This window comes from Mauremys reevesii, linkage group 3 (assembly GCF_016161935.1).
Source record: "Mauremys reevesii isolate NIE-2019 linkage group 3, ASM1616193v1, whole genome shotgun sequence".
Lineage (NCBI taxonomy): Eukaryota > Metazoa > Chordata > Testudines > Geoemydidae > Mauremys > Mauremys reevesii.
In genome coordinates this window covers 47,026,671-47,039,775 of record NC_052625.1, presented here as the reverse complement: position 1 = coordinate 47,039,775, position 13,105 = coordinate 47,026,671, and the positions used below count along the sequence as shown (strand labels likewise).

Below are 13,105 nucleotides of genomic sequence, written 5' to 3'. Positions count from 1 at the left end.
TTTCCTGGATAATTGGGAAAGTTAAGTAATTGCTTGGAAAAGGTAAACATTTTTAATGTCCAAGAAGCAAGGCTGAGTTGTTTGATACCTATACTACTGAAATTAAACAGTGATTTGCATCAACATGAAATCCATCTTGTACCTATCCCATGATGTCATGTGGAACTGCCACCACATGTAAGTTGATGTGGAGCTATTTCAATATACTTCATTCATGATGGGGAACTTCATTGTGATATCACTTTTTCCCCAGACAGCAAAGGGAAATATATATAAAGGTGGCACTTGTGTGATTGATGTGTGTTTGTTGGGGATCTGTTGACAGCTTCAGATGCTGTTGGGAGAGTAAATTTCTCAAGGGATTGGTAAGATATAGGGTAGTTGTTGCCTTTCTGTTGAAAGTTTTGAAGGCAAGAGTTGAGCACAGTTTACCTGTTATTATATTGATTGCTAGTGAAATGCTGGTACCACCTAATACCAGAAGCTTTAGAAAAAACATTTGTTCTGTGTTTTTACAGTGCCCAGCACAATGGCATCCTAGTCTGTGGCTGGAGCTTCTGGCAATATGGTAATACAAAGAAATAAGTAGCAAGATTCCTTTAATGGATGAGTATAAAATAGCCTGTCCATAGGAAAGTTTCTTCCTATCCCCATGACATTAGTATTTGGCATCTGCCTTGAAGAATGAGAGTTTAGATCCCCTACTTTTTATGTAATTGTGGTTGCTGTCATTATCCATGTAAGTGCATAATCCTCTTTAAAAATCCTGCTAAAATTCAGTGATTCCCTCCTCAAACACAAACTACTTGTCTTTGCTTTAAGTCATCCTATCTATCCTCTTACATGCTGTTGAGTCACTGAGCCTCACCTTAGCATGGACCAACTCGTTGCTACTTTATGCTTCCTCCATCTGTTTCTTGTATCCAGCTATTGTTTCTTGTCATATACTTGTACTGTGAGCTCTCTGGGGCCAGGGCGGTCTTGGTTATCTGTGCATAGAGTGTCTAGCACAAAGGGGGACCCAACCGCTGACTAGGGCCTCGGGACAGTACTGCAATGCAAATCAATAATAATAATACAGTAATGATGAAGTCAGGAAGGCACTAAAGGAAGGCAGTGGTGGTAGTCAACATGTGAATTGACCAGAACTCCAGTAAGATTTATGATGACAAAGATGAAGAGGAAGGACAGATTTTAAATATTTTGCCAGCATTTAGTAAAAACATGAATGTAGAGGAAGAGAAGGAGAAATAAGAATTGATTATGACACAAAGGCTAAGCACCTGCATGTTGGAGAAGGTAGTAGAATTAGCAGCAGAGCCCCATAGGTAAAGCAGGGAATTTAGGAGCAAAGGCTAGGAACTGGTTTTTCACCATGCTGGTGCTAAGAAATCCAAGATGAGATGTTGCAAAGACAGAGATTATAATGGGGCAGAATGGTACATTTTGGAGGTCATTGGCAGACATGGCAGTTAGTCATGAGAGTACAAGTCACCCATGACTAGAGAACAAGGAGAGAGACAAAGACAGATCCCTGAGGGATTTCTACAGTGCAAGAGGAGCTGAGGAAACACTGATGAACCAGCCATCTGATTGCTGGTTGGAATGTTCTCATGATATTTTGTAGGACTTCGCTCCCTTATCTCTTACCCTGTTTCAGCACATAAATGTCTAAATAATTGGTACTGAATGGTTTCTTGTTATCATTTAGAAACATTTGGCTTCCCAATTCCAACTGAAAAGCTGTTGAGTTGCATCCTTTAGTGGAATATCAAAAATGAGATTTAAGAATTTTCTTTTGGAAGATCTGAACCTATGGAGTCAGCAAACTATGTGTGAACCCCTTTGTTGGATGGATAGCAGAATCCTCATGTAGTTTTTCTGAATTATCAACAATATGCTGTTGACAAAATAAACTTGTGTTGTCCTTGGAAGTAGTTGATTGCACACACAATTTTCCTACCCCTTCAGAGTTTTATCTTTCATTTGCACACACACTTTTTTAAAAACATTAATTAGACTTGCCATTGTATCTTACAGTATTTCTGTGGCTATTTGGTGTGACAAGTTAAAGGGTTCTAACTCACTGCTTCAGGAAATGAGTGCATAATCTCACATCTGTTAAATTATGCTCTGCTTGTTCTGAAAGTCAGTAGCATACTCAGCATTATTCTGAATTAAAATAGAGTGGTAAAGGAAATAAGCTTGTGCATTTGCTAATGACTCCTGTTTTTAAAACGGATTTACAAGTAAGGAGTGCAAAATACACAATAGCTTCCATTGTCTGGGTTCCTGTCAACCTAAGAATAAATTGACCAAAAAACAACTCTAACAGGAGAGAGCTAGGAAGGGTCGCTATAGAGCTAATGCATGTGTTCCAGCTTGGTATCTTGGGAGCCCAAAAAGGATAGATGCCCAAATTTGCTAAAATGTAGCTATATGATCTCTTAGGCCTGTAGGGTAAATAAACAAAGAATGACAAATAAGATTGATTTTGTATTCAGTTGGGGTCGAGTTGCATGGGAGATAGGGAATCCAGCACTGTTCCACTTTCATATGGCAGCTAGATTTCTCAGTTTAAAAAATACCATGTACATGCTGACCTACATTTAGATAAATGATGATGACTTCAGCTGAAAAACCGACAAGCTGCCCAGCCCTGGCTATTATCCAAGTAACATGATAGCGGGCTGCAGGCTTTGGTACCCATCAGCATCCAAGGCACCAGGGTATGCAACAGACTGCAATCATTATGTGTGCCTCTGAATTTTTACTGCGTCCTCACTCTCTGCACTGAAACCGGGTTGAATTTAAAGCGAATGCAGTGCTTGTGGAAAGTGTCAGATGGACTGCTGCAGCCAGTAAATCCTCTAGTTAGCCACTGAAGAGCTACAGCAAAAGCAATGCAAGCTTCCACACAGTCTAAGGCCTTGTCTATACACACAAATTGTGCCACTGTAACTACACCGGTGTGAAAGTTTATACAGGCGAGTCTCATCTTACGCGCATTTAACATGCGTAAATTCAGCTTTGCACAGTTGGCAAAAAAAAAAAATTCAATACTGTACCTGTAGTGCGGGCGATTCTGCCCGCCCTTACACTCAATGTAATTTTGACTATATGCGATTTTTGCTTTACGTGTGACAGCGGAACGTAACCCCAGCGTAAGATGAGACATGCCTGTATAGCAGTATAGCCATTCCCATAGGGTAAGGGGAAATAAGCTATGCTGATATAAACACACTTATACTGCTACAGTTGTGTCTACACTAATTGAGTTTTACCTACTTTAATTGGTTAAAAAAAATCACATCCCTAACCAACTGTGACAGACTGAAGACTCACCCACACGGTGCCACCTGCTGGTCATTTGGGAATTAACTCATCCAGTATTCAGAGCACCTCCTGGTGGCTGGTGTCTCGCCTGCTTCATGCCCCTGTGTCCCTCCCAGACCCCGGTGCCCCTTATCCTGGGGTTCTGCCCACTGCAGTATCCCCACATGCTGGGTCTCCCCTCCCAGAGGAACCCCTAACCCTCTACACCCACTTTGCCTCATCGGCTACTGCCAGTCATCTAGTCCCCTCTCACTAGGGCAAACTGCAGTCTGTAAAGACCCCTCATTATTGGCAAGGGGGCTGCACCTCCTGGCCCCAGTACCTGCATACGCCTTTATAAAGGCCTCAGCCTGGGGCAGACTGGAGCTCCACAGATCCTCTTGCCCTTCCCCAGCACTGCTCTGCTCTGCTTCAAGTACCCTATTCCCAAGCAGCTAAGTCCTGCTCCCTCCAAGGCTGGAGAGAGACTGTGACCCAGCACCTCCCTTAGGCGTTCTTATACTCCCAGCCTGATCCTGATTGGTTGCCTCAAGCCTGCTCCTGATTGTCTCCCCGGGGCAGCCCTTTCCCAGGGCTGTTTTTAACCCTGCTACACCGGAGCAGGGTGACTGCCTTGCTACCAATACAAAAACTGGGTGTAGACTAGGCCTAATTAATATCTAACACTATTTTAAAATCCTAGTACATTTACTATCAATGGTACAGCTCAGAAAAACAGAATATGGGATTGAGAAGCAGCATTCAGCCAGTGACAAGTGTTTTTGAAAATCCCATTTTGAATTTTATTAGCCCTTCCAGTCCTCTTCTCCCTACTATCCTCTCATCTTTGAAATCCTCAAGACCCACTTCTGCTGTGATGCCAAAAGAAATCAGCCAGCCAATGGTGGCTACGGTGATGAGCAGTAGTCAGGTAACTGCATTATCTTGTTACAGTTATCTCACGTGTGTCTTGTTTCAGATTTGATTATAAACACTTCAGGACAAAGGTTATGTCTTGAGTGTTTGTACACTTCCTAGCAAAAGATGGCTGCCACGCTGGACTGGGGCATTTTGAAGCTACCACAATAAAATAATGATAATTACAGCTGAGCGAGAACTAGAATTTCTTCCCATGGGAAATTTCACATTTCTGCAAAAAATTCATTCTGGTTTGGGAGCCTGTAGTACTGGGGGGTCCTGCCTTCACAGTACCTTGCTGCTGAAGTTGAAACTTTCCTGCAGAAGGTGATTTCAACAAATCAGCATTTTCTGATCGAAAAATGTTCCATCAGAAAATGCCAGACAAAATGTAGCCCTCATCATTCATCCTGTCAAGTTGATCTTTCAAAAGAAAATCTATATATTTGCACCATTGGGATATTTTTCAAATTAAAGCACACTCATGCTTTTAGAATAACCCTTTTGAAATAAGTTCACTAGAGCAGAATTTATCCCTTATAAGCAAATGATTCAGACCTATGATTTACATTGTGATGTATTTAGTTAAGACTATATTGATGCATAGTGGAAAACTACCATGAGCTAAAACAGCCCCACTGAACCCCCACCCCACCCCCAAATGTGGGTGTTTGGGGGAAATAGTTGCAGGTGTTTAGTCCTGCTTTCAGTTACCACAATCGAAGGTCAGTCTAATTACCTCAGCTCCTACCAGAGTTTATTGCAGGTATTTAACACCACCGTTGAAAAGGTAAAGGTGTTGAATCTTTAACAAAGGCTTCCTCTATTGAAAATATTAATTAGCTATTGACAACAAATGCATTTTAGATGATCAGCCTCGAAATCCTTTCCCTGGTCAAAAGCTAAATTTTCAGCTATGATTTCACTATTGCATTAGTTGTCTAGTTATTGAAGAGTTTTCCAGCTTAGAAAAGACCTAAGTTTCTAATAATCAATTAGGGAAAAGAGGGGAAGGGGAAAATTAAAAAAATATATATTTTACTAGTCCTTTATAGATCATAAAGAAGCAATAAAAGCCCATGTTCCCCACCATTTTGCAAGTCAGCTTCAAGGAGGGATTTGCAGGAGGCGAGGGGAAGGTTTTGCAGACCAGGGATATGCTGGTCAAAGAGAGAGGTTTAAAATATCTGTTTAATAATAATCACCAGGCAGAAGGTCCACTGCTTTATATATCCATTTCTCTCAGTGCCCCTTCAAGGCTGACCCATACATTGGCTCAAGAGTTTTGTAAAACCCATGTTCCTATGTGTCAAGAAACCAGACAGAAAAATCACTGTTTTGAACAAGCTGCTCTTATTTCTTTTCACAGTTATCAAAAGCATGTTAAGAAGTCATGTATTACTACACAGGAGGATACTTATTTAGTCTCGTGAGAGCACATTGGTTAATTCTAGCGCACATCCTGTAACAAGTAATCTTAACTGGAAATGTTCTAGTTATTTCTAAGCAGATCATTCCACAGCAAACAGTATACAGTTAGGTTTCAGAGGGGTAGCTGTGCTAGTCTGTATCAGCAAAAACAACTAGGAGTCCTTGTGGCACTTTAGAGACTAACAAATTTATTTGGGCATAAGCTTTTGTGGGCTATAACCCACTTCATCAGATGCATGGAGTGGAAAATACAGTAGGCAGGTATAACTACACAGCACATGAAAAGATGGTTGTTGCCTTACAAAGTGTGTGTCGGGGGGGTCAGTGTGACCGAGGCCAATTCAATCAGGGTGGATGTGGCCCATTTCCAACAGTTGACAGGAGGGGTGAATATCAACAGAGGGAAAATTACTTTTTGTAGTGCTAACGAGGCCAGTTCAATCATCGTAGATGTGGCCCATTCTCAACAGTTGACAAGAAGGTGTGAGTATCAACAGAGGGAAAATTATTTTTTGTAGTGATCCGGCCACTCCCAGTCTTTATTCAGGTCTAATTTGATGGTGTCAAGTTTTCAAATTAATTCCAGTTCTGCAGTTTCTCGTTGAAGTCTCTCTTTGAAGTTTTTTTGTTGAAGAATTGCCTCCTTTAAGTCTGTTATTGAGTGTCCAGGGAGATTGAAGTACTCTCCTACTGGTTTTTGAATGTTACAATTCCTGATGACTGATTTGTGTCCATTTATTTGTTTGCGTAGAGACTGTCCGGTTTGTCACAACAGAAACACTAATCCAGGAACCAATCCCTGCAACAAACCGCGTTGCCAACTCTGTCCACATATGTATTCAAGAGACACCATCATAGGACCTAACCACATCAGCCACACCATCAAGGGCTCGTTCACCTGAACATCTACCAATGTGATATATGCCAGCATGTGTAAGCAATGCCCCTCTGCCATGTACATTGGACAAACTGGACAGTCTCTACAAACCATTCCCAGAGAATAGTTATCAGTGGTTCACAGTCATGCTGGAAGGGCATAACGAGTGGGGTCCTGCAGGGATCAGTGCTGGGTCTGGTGCTGTTCAGTATCTTCATCAGTGATTTAGATAATGGCATAGAGAGTATGCCATGTGCCGCCTTTGGCACACTTGTAAAGTTTGCAGATGATACCAAGCTGGGAGGGGTTGCAAGTGCTTTGGAGGGTAGTATTAAAATTCAAAATGATCTGGGCAAACTGGAGAAATGGTCTCAAGTAAATAGGATGAAATTCAATAAGGACAAATGCAAAGTACTCCATTTAGGAAGGAACAATCAGTTGCACTCATACAAAATGGGAAATGACTGCCTAGGAAGGAGTACTGCAGAAAGGGATCTGGGCATCATAGTGAATCACCAGCTAAATATGAGTCAACAGTGTAACGCTGTTGCAAAAAAAGCAAACATCATTCTGGTATGTATTAACAGCAGCAAGACACACAAAGTAATTCTTCCGTTCTACTCTGCGCTGATTAGACCTCCACTGGAGTATTGTGTCCAGTTCTGGGTGCCACATTTCAGGAAGGACGTGGACAAATTGGAGACAGTCCAGAGAAGAGTGACAAGTATGATTAAAGGTCTAGAAAACATGACCTATGAGGGAAGATTGAAAAAATTGGGTTTGGTTAGTCTGCAAAAGAGAAGACTGAGAGGGGACATGCTAATAGTTTTCAAGTATATAAAAGGTGGTTACAAGGAGGAAGAAGAAAAATTGTTCTTCTTAACCTCTGAGGTTAGGACAAGAAGCAATGGGCTTAAATTGCAGCAAGGGAGGTTTAGGTCGGACATTAGGAAAAACTTCCTAACTGTCAGGGAGGTTACGCACTGGAATAAATTGCCTAGGGAGGTTGTGGAATCTACATCATTGGAAATTTTTAAGAGCAGGTTAGACAAACACCTGTCAGGACTGGTCTAGATAATACTTAGTTCTGCCATGAGGGCAGGGGACTGGACTAGATGACCTCTCGAGGTCCCTTCCACTTCTGTGATTCTATAAAGATACAGATGAGCACCTAGTGGGATTTTATAAAGGAGCTAGGCACCTAACTCCTTTGGATTTCAATGGAAATTAGACACCTAGGTGCTTCTGAAAATTCCACCAGGGGCCTGTCTGCATCTTTAGATGCTTAAATACCTTTGAATCTGACCCCTTGTTGCTACAACTAGAGCAGGGGTTGGCAACCTTTCAGAAGTGCTGTGCCGAGTCTTCATTTATTCACTCTAATTTAAGGTTTTGCGTGCCGGTAACACATTTTAATGTTTTTAGAAGGTCTCGTTCTATAAGTCTATAGTATATAACTAAACTATTGTTGTATGTAAAGTAAATAAGGTTTTTAAAATGTTTAAGAAGCTTCATTTAAAATTAAATTATAATGCAGAGCCCCCTGAATCAAGCAGTGTGAGTGCCACTGAAAATCAGCTCGTGTGCCGTCTTCGGCACCCGTGCCATAGGTTGCCTACCCCTGAACTAGAGGCATCTGTGTATAAATCAGGCTCCCATCAGCGACACTAAATTCACTTCAGTAAATAATATTAAATTTTCCACCTCGCCAGAAAATCATGAAGCTTGCCACTCTGTCAGCTTTCCTAATAGAGCACTGCTCCCCAATGCCTTTGGCAGACCCCACCCTTTCTGCTGCAGAAAAGTTCCTAAAGCTGCAATCACACATGCTGCTGCGTCAGTTGTCTCAAAGGCTGGTTAAAAATCCACATCACTTTTTCATGCAGCCGTGATGGCCTTGGCAGGAGCTTAATTCCAAAATCTTCCTGATGATGGATCCTTCTTACATTTTCCATTTAAAAGAGAAAACTCCACTTCAGTATTACATATTGTAAAATATCCAGCCCCTGGAGCACCTCGAAATGTAAAGGCTGAGACTGATCATGGTATTAAAACATTATTAATTTTCTCTTTAAAAAGAAAAGAGCAAGCATCTGTTGGCAACAGTTAGCCTATTTATTTTCTTTGGCTTACCCTGTTCTCTCTGTTGCAGATGCATTTCCTAAGGGCAGTGACCAGGAGGAATCCTCTTATTGGTAGGTCAAGGTTTAACAAGAATGGGGTTAATGAATTACCAAAATGAATTATTGATGTAAAAATCTGAGACCTGCACACGTTGTCTCCAACACAATTACAGAAGCGGAGTGTAGAATTTGCAAGGATTTGGCAGCTACATAAGTATGTGAATGAATTACCATAGTAAGGAGCAGGATTGGATTGGAGGCTGGAATTTATTGCCCCTGAAAGTCTAATTCCTAATTAGAAGTCCCCTGAAGGTCTAATTCCTCTCTTTTTGCTGTGGGATATTTTTTAAGTAACTGGTGAATGCAATGGAAAGGAACTTCAAAAGAGTGCAGTCAGTCATCCAAAAGGTTTGCCCATTGAGGTTTCTTTCTTTCTGTTGTCAGTTTCTGTTAATGTGTACATGCACATGTAGTCATTTCCTGAGCATCAGTCTGGTTTGTCAGGCAAACTATAGGTCTAGATTCATAGGTCCAAGTTCTGTTTGTCCAACAGTTCAGTACTGATATATTTAACTACATTATAAACTCTCTAGGATGGGTGCCATCTTTTACTCTGTTTGTACAGAGTACATGGGGGCCTCTAGGGCCAGCTCCAGGAACCAGCCGACCAAGCACGTGCTTGGGGTGGCACCTTGTAACGGGCGGTCAATCTTGGGGTGGCAGGGCGGCGCTCGGGGGTTTTTTTTGTTTTGGTTCAGCGGGGTGGCGCTCGGGGGGCGGGGTTGTTGTTTTTGGTTTGGCAGAGTGGCACTCGGGGGGGGTGTTGTTTTTGGTGCAGCGGGGCAGCACTCAGGGGGGTTGGTTTTGGTTCAGGGGGGCAGCGCTGGGGTTTGTTTGTTTTTGGTTCGGCAGGGCGGGGCAGCGCTGGGGGGGATTGGTTCGGCAGGGCAGCGCGGGTTTTTTTTGTTTTGTTTTTGATTCGGCGTGCAGCGCTGGAAGGGGTTGTTTTTGTTTTGTTTTTGGTTCAGTGGGGCGGCACTGGGGGGGTTGTTTTTGTTTTGGTGGGGCAGCACTAGGGGGTGGTTGTTACGGCAGGGCGTTTTGTTTTGTTTTGTTTTTTGTTTGTTTGTTTGTTTTTCTTGGGGCGGCAGAAAAGTTAGAGCCACCCCTAGGGGCTTCATTCCTGATAGGCAGGGCATCTCTACATGCAATCTTAATTCAAATAAGTATATAGAGCCTTTCATCTATGCATTCAATGTGCCTTACCAACATTAATTAATTAAGCGTCACAACACCCTTGTGAGATCGGTATTATCCATATTTCACACATGAGGAAAATATGATACAGACACTTTGTCTACTGTAGGAAAATATTGCAAATTTGGCTTCCCATGTTGCTGTCACCAGGGGAAATATTTGCAAACTTCCCTGAGCAAAGAGAGGAATAGAGAGGCTACAGGACTTATCCATGATAACACTGTGAATTGGTAGAAGAACTGGGAAAGGAACAGAACCCAGAGGAATCTAGTTTTAGCCTCATACTCTAACCATAATACCTGTTTGACACATTTCTCAGGTCAAATGATAATACAGTGCCTTTTGGGAAAAAAAAGTATTCTAGAAACTTGTTTCAAGTGTCTAGTAATTGTTTATTTTTACTTGTATATAAAATCATGAATAAAAAATTGACATCAAGTGCATCGTGCCTTATTTTGGACCTAGATTTCCCTTTGGGGCCCAGGATTACTGTTGTCCCACTTTTTTGCTATCATAACCAAAACAGGGTTAATTTCCCCAGGCCACAGTAACTAAGTTGAAACACAGAAATATCATCCTTTTGCTGAGTTAAGTTCACTTAAGCACACAAAACGTTGGACCGGGATTTCACAAACCTCCTTTTTTTTTTTTTTGCACCACGAGTCCTATCCCTATTCTGCTGCAATGTATACCATGGACACTAATGGCCATGGTGTCTGCACCCGCCCCTTTCTTCAGGTCAGGTTTTGAGGGGATTCATCTGCTCTTCCTAGAGTCTGTGCTAGAAACCATCAACTGTGCACCATGGCACCTACTATTTACCTATTGTGTTGGGGCTCACTTCAGCTGCCGGGCCCAGACCCTAACAAACAGCTTTTCCCATTAAGTTATGGTATTTTCGGTCCTGACCCAGAAGTTAAAAGTGCCAACTTATTCCCAGGTTTCAGAAATTCAGTTCAGTACTAATGGGTAAAGGCTGAGGAGGGGAAGCTCTCACTATCAGAACTGTATCACCCCAGTCTAATTTCAATTTTTGTTATGATCCGAGGTTGTTTTTTTTTAAACTATCACTAAATGCTTCTTAGCTGATTATAGTCTATATATGACAATAGGAGAGGTTACTTACCTTGTTTAGTAACTCAAGTTCTTCAAGATTGTGTCCCTATTGGTGCTCCTCATCAGGATGTGCATGCACCTATATGGTCTAGATTGGAGATTTTCATCAATAGTGTCCTCATGTGTCCTAGATAGCCTCATGGTCTGGTAAGAAGGCATATGGGGGAAGGGGGAGGTGGACCCGCTGCCATTTCAGTTTCTTCTCACTGTTGGAAGTTCAGTGGACTCAGAGGCAGAGAATAAAGGAGGGCAGGTAGTGACGCACCATTCAGGAGACACATCTCAAAGAACTCCAATAATTGTGCAAGGTAAATCACTTCGAATAGTGTCCCTGTGGGTGCTCCATGTCAGGAGTGGTACCTCAATTATGCAGGAGGTTGCTGAGGAGGTGGATTCAGTACAGATGGTAAAATAAAAAAATCACCAAAGTGCATCAGTTCTGGTAGCAGGCACAAGAGCATAATGCTGGGAAAATATGTGCACTGAAGGCCAGGTGGCTGTCCTGCAGATGTCTAAGATAAATATGTTTTTCAGTAGATAGATTTGGTCCTGGTGGACTCAGCAAACACCCTTGGGAGGGGGGATGAATCCCCAAGGCTTCATAACAGGTTAAGAAGCATCCTGCAAACCATTTTGACAGTCTTTCAGTGGAAATCGGATGTCCTTTCAATTAGTTCCGCACCTGAGATCAAAAGCCACTTGAAAGCCCTAAAAGGCCTAGTCCTGTCAAGATGAAAGGCAAGAGCTCTTGTTTACATCCCATATATGGAGGTTCACTTCTTCTCTCAAAGAGTGAGGCTTGGGAAAAACACTAGTAGGTGAATCTTATAGATTAATGGGGAATTCTGACGAAACTTTAGGTAGGAAGAAAGCGTGTGGATGTGGCATCACTTTATTGCAATAGGACACCACATATGGCAAGTTGGCCATCAAGGCTCCAAGCTCCCCTACTTTCCTGGCCCAGGTGATGGCTATGAGGAATGAGGTCTTGAGGGACAAATGAAGGAGGGAAGAGTTCCCATAGGTTCAAATGTAGGTTTCCTCAGTGCTTTGAGGACTAAGTTGAGGTCCCATTGTGAAGTTGGCTCTTTGATGGGAGGGAAAAGATTGAACAGACCTTTGATAAACCTTGCAGTGGATAAAGACAGAAAACCCCACAATGGGGGTGATGAAAAACTGTGATGGCAGCTAAGTGAACCTTAATGGAGCTCAGTGATAAAGCCGGGGTTTTTAAATTCAGCAGGTAATTGAGAACATATGTCAGGTCTCGAGATAAGGACTAGATCAGTGGTTGCACGAAGTCTGGAAGCATTTCCACGTCTGCAGGTAAGTTTTCTTTGTCATGCATTTTCCACTATTAAGCAGTACTGTCTGTACACATGGAGAGCAGTCTTGTTCTACACCAGTCAGCCATATGGTAGCCACATCTTCAGGTGAAGCGCCAAGAGGTTGGGTGGCTGATGGATCCCAACTCCTGCCTGAGGGGATTCTCTATCAGGGGAAAGTGGAAAAACTGTTGCAGATGTTACAGTTCAGGGCAACTGCTCTTATATTTCCCCACAGTGGCCCAGGAGAGCATCCACTCTCAAGCTTCCAGCTCCCCACCTGTTGACTCTCTTGAGTGGAGAACTGCGTCCCTCTCTCTTCTGATTGGGGTATTCCCAGGCTACACAATTTCCTGCCTTCACTGTGCATTTCCCAGAACAGACAGGTTGCTGAAGGACATCCATTTGCTTTCTCTACAGCATATATGAGCCTCATGGACCTGAATGGTACCAGGGACTCTGGACAGGGGCCCTCAGGAGTCAGTATGTTGAGTGGTAGTGGAGGTGATACCGAAGTGCAATCAGTGAGCCCTTCTTGGCTGGCTACAGAAGACAATATCAATGGTTATTTCAGCTTGGCTCTGGAGTCCTTGTGTTTCAGAACTCACAGAGGCCAGTGCTGATACTGGTGCTGCTCTAGGCCATTTTATGGGGTGTGGTCTTCTTAGATAGTGCCGTGGTCTTGATACTGGAGGGGATAAGAGCCTCAGCCGTGTCAGCATCAGGACACAAGGGCTCCTGAG

At 42.7% G+C, this 13,105-nt stretch overlaps 1 long non-coding RNA gene across 1 annotated transcript; it reads left to right on the top strand.

Annotated features, from left to right (window-relative positions):
• The first annotated feature begins 4,201 nt into the window (after window positions 1–4,201).
• On the top strand, window positions 4,202–10,262 carry LOC120401293. Its single transcript, XR_005596372.1, has 3 exons — window positions 4,202–4,246; window positions 8,694–8,736; window positions 10,031–10,262. It is a non-coding gene; the product is annotated as an uncharacterized LOC120401293 (long non-coding RNA).
• The last annotated feature ends 2,843 nt before the right edge of the window (window positions 10,263–13,105 follow it).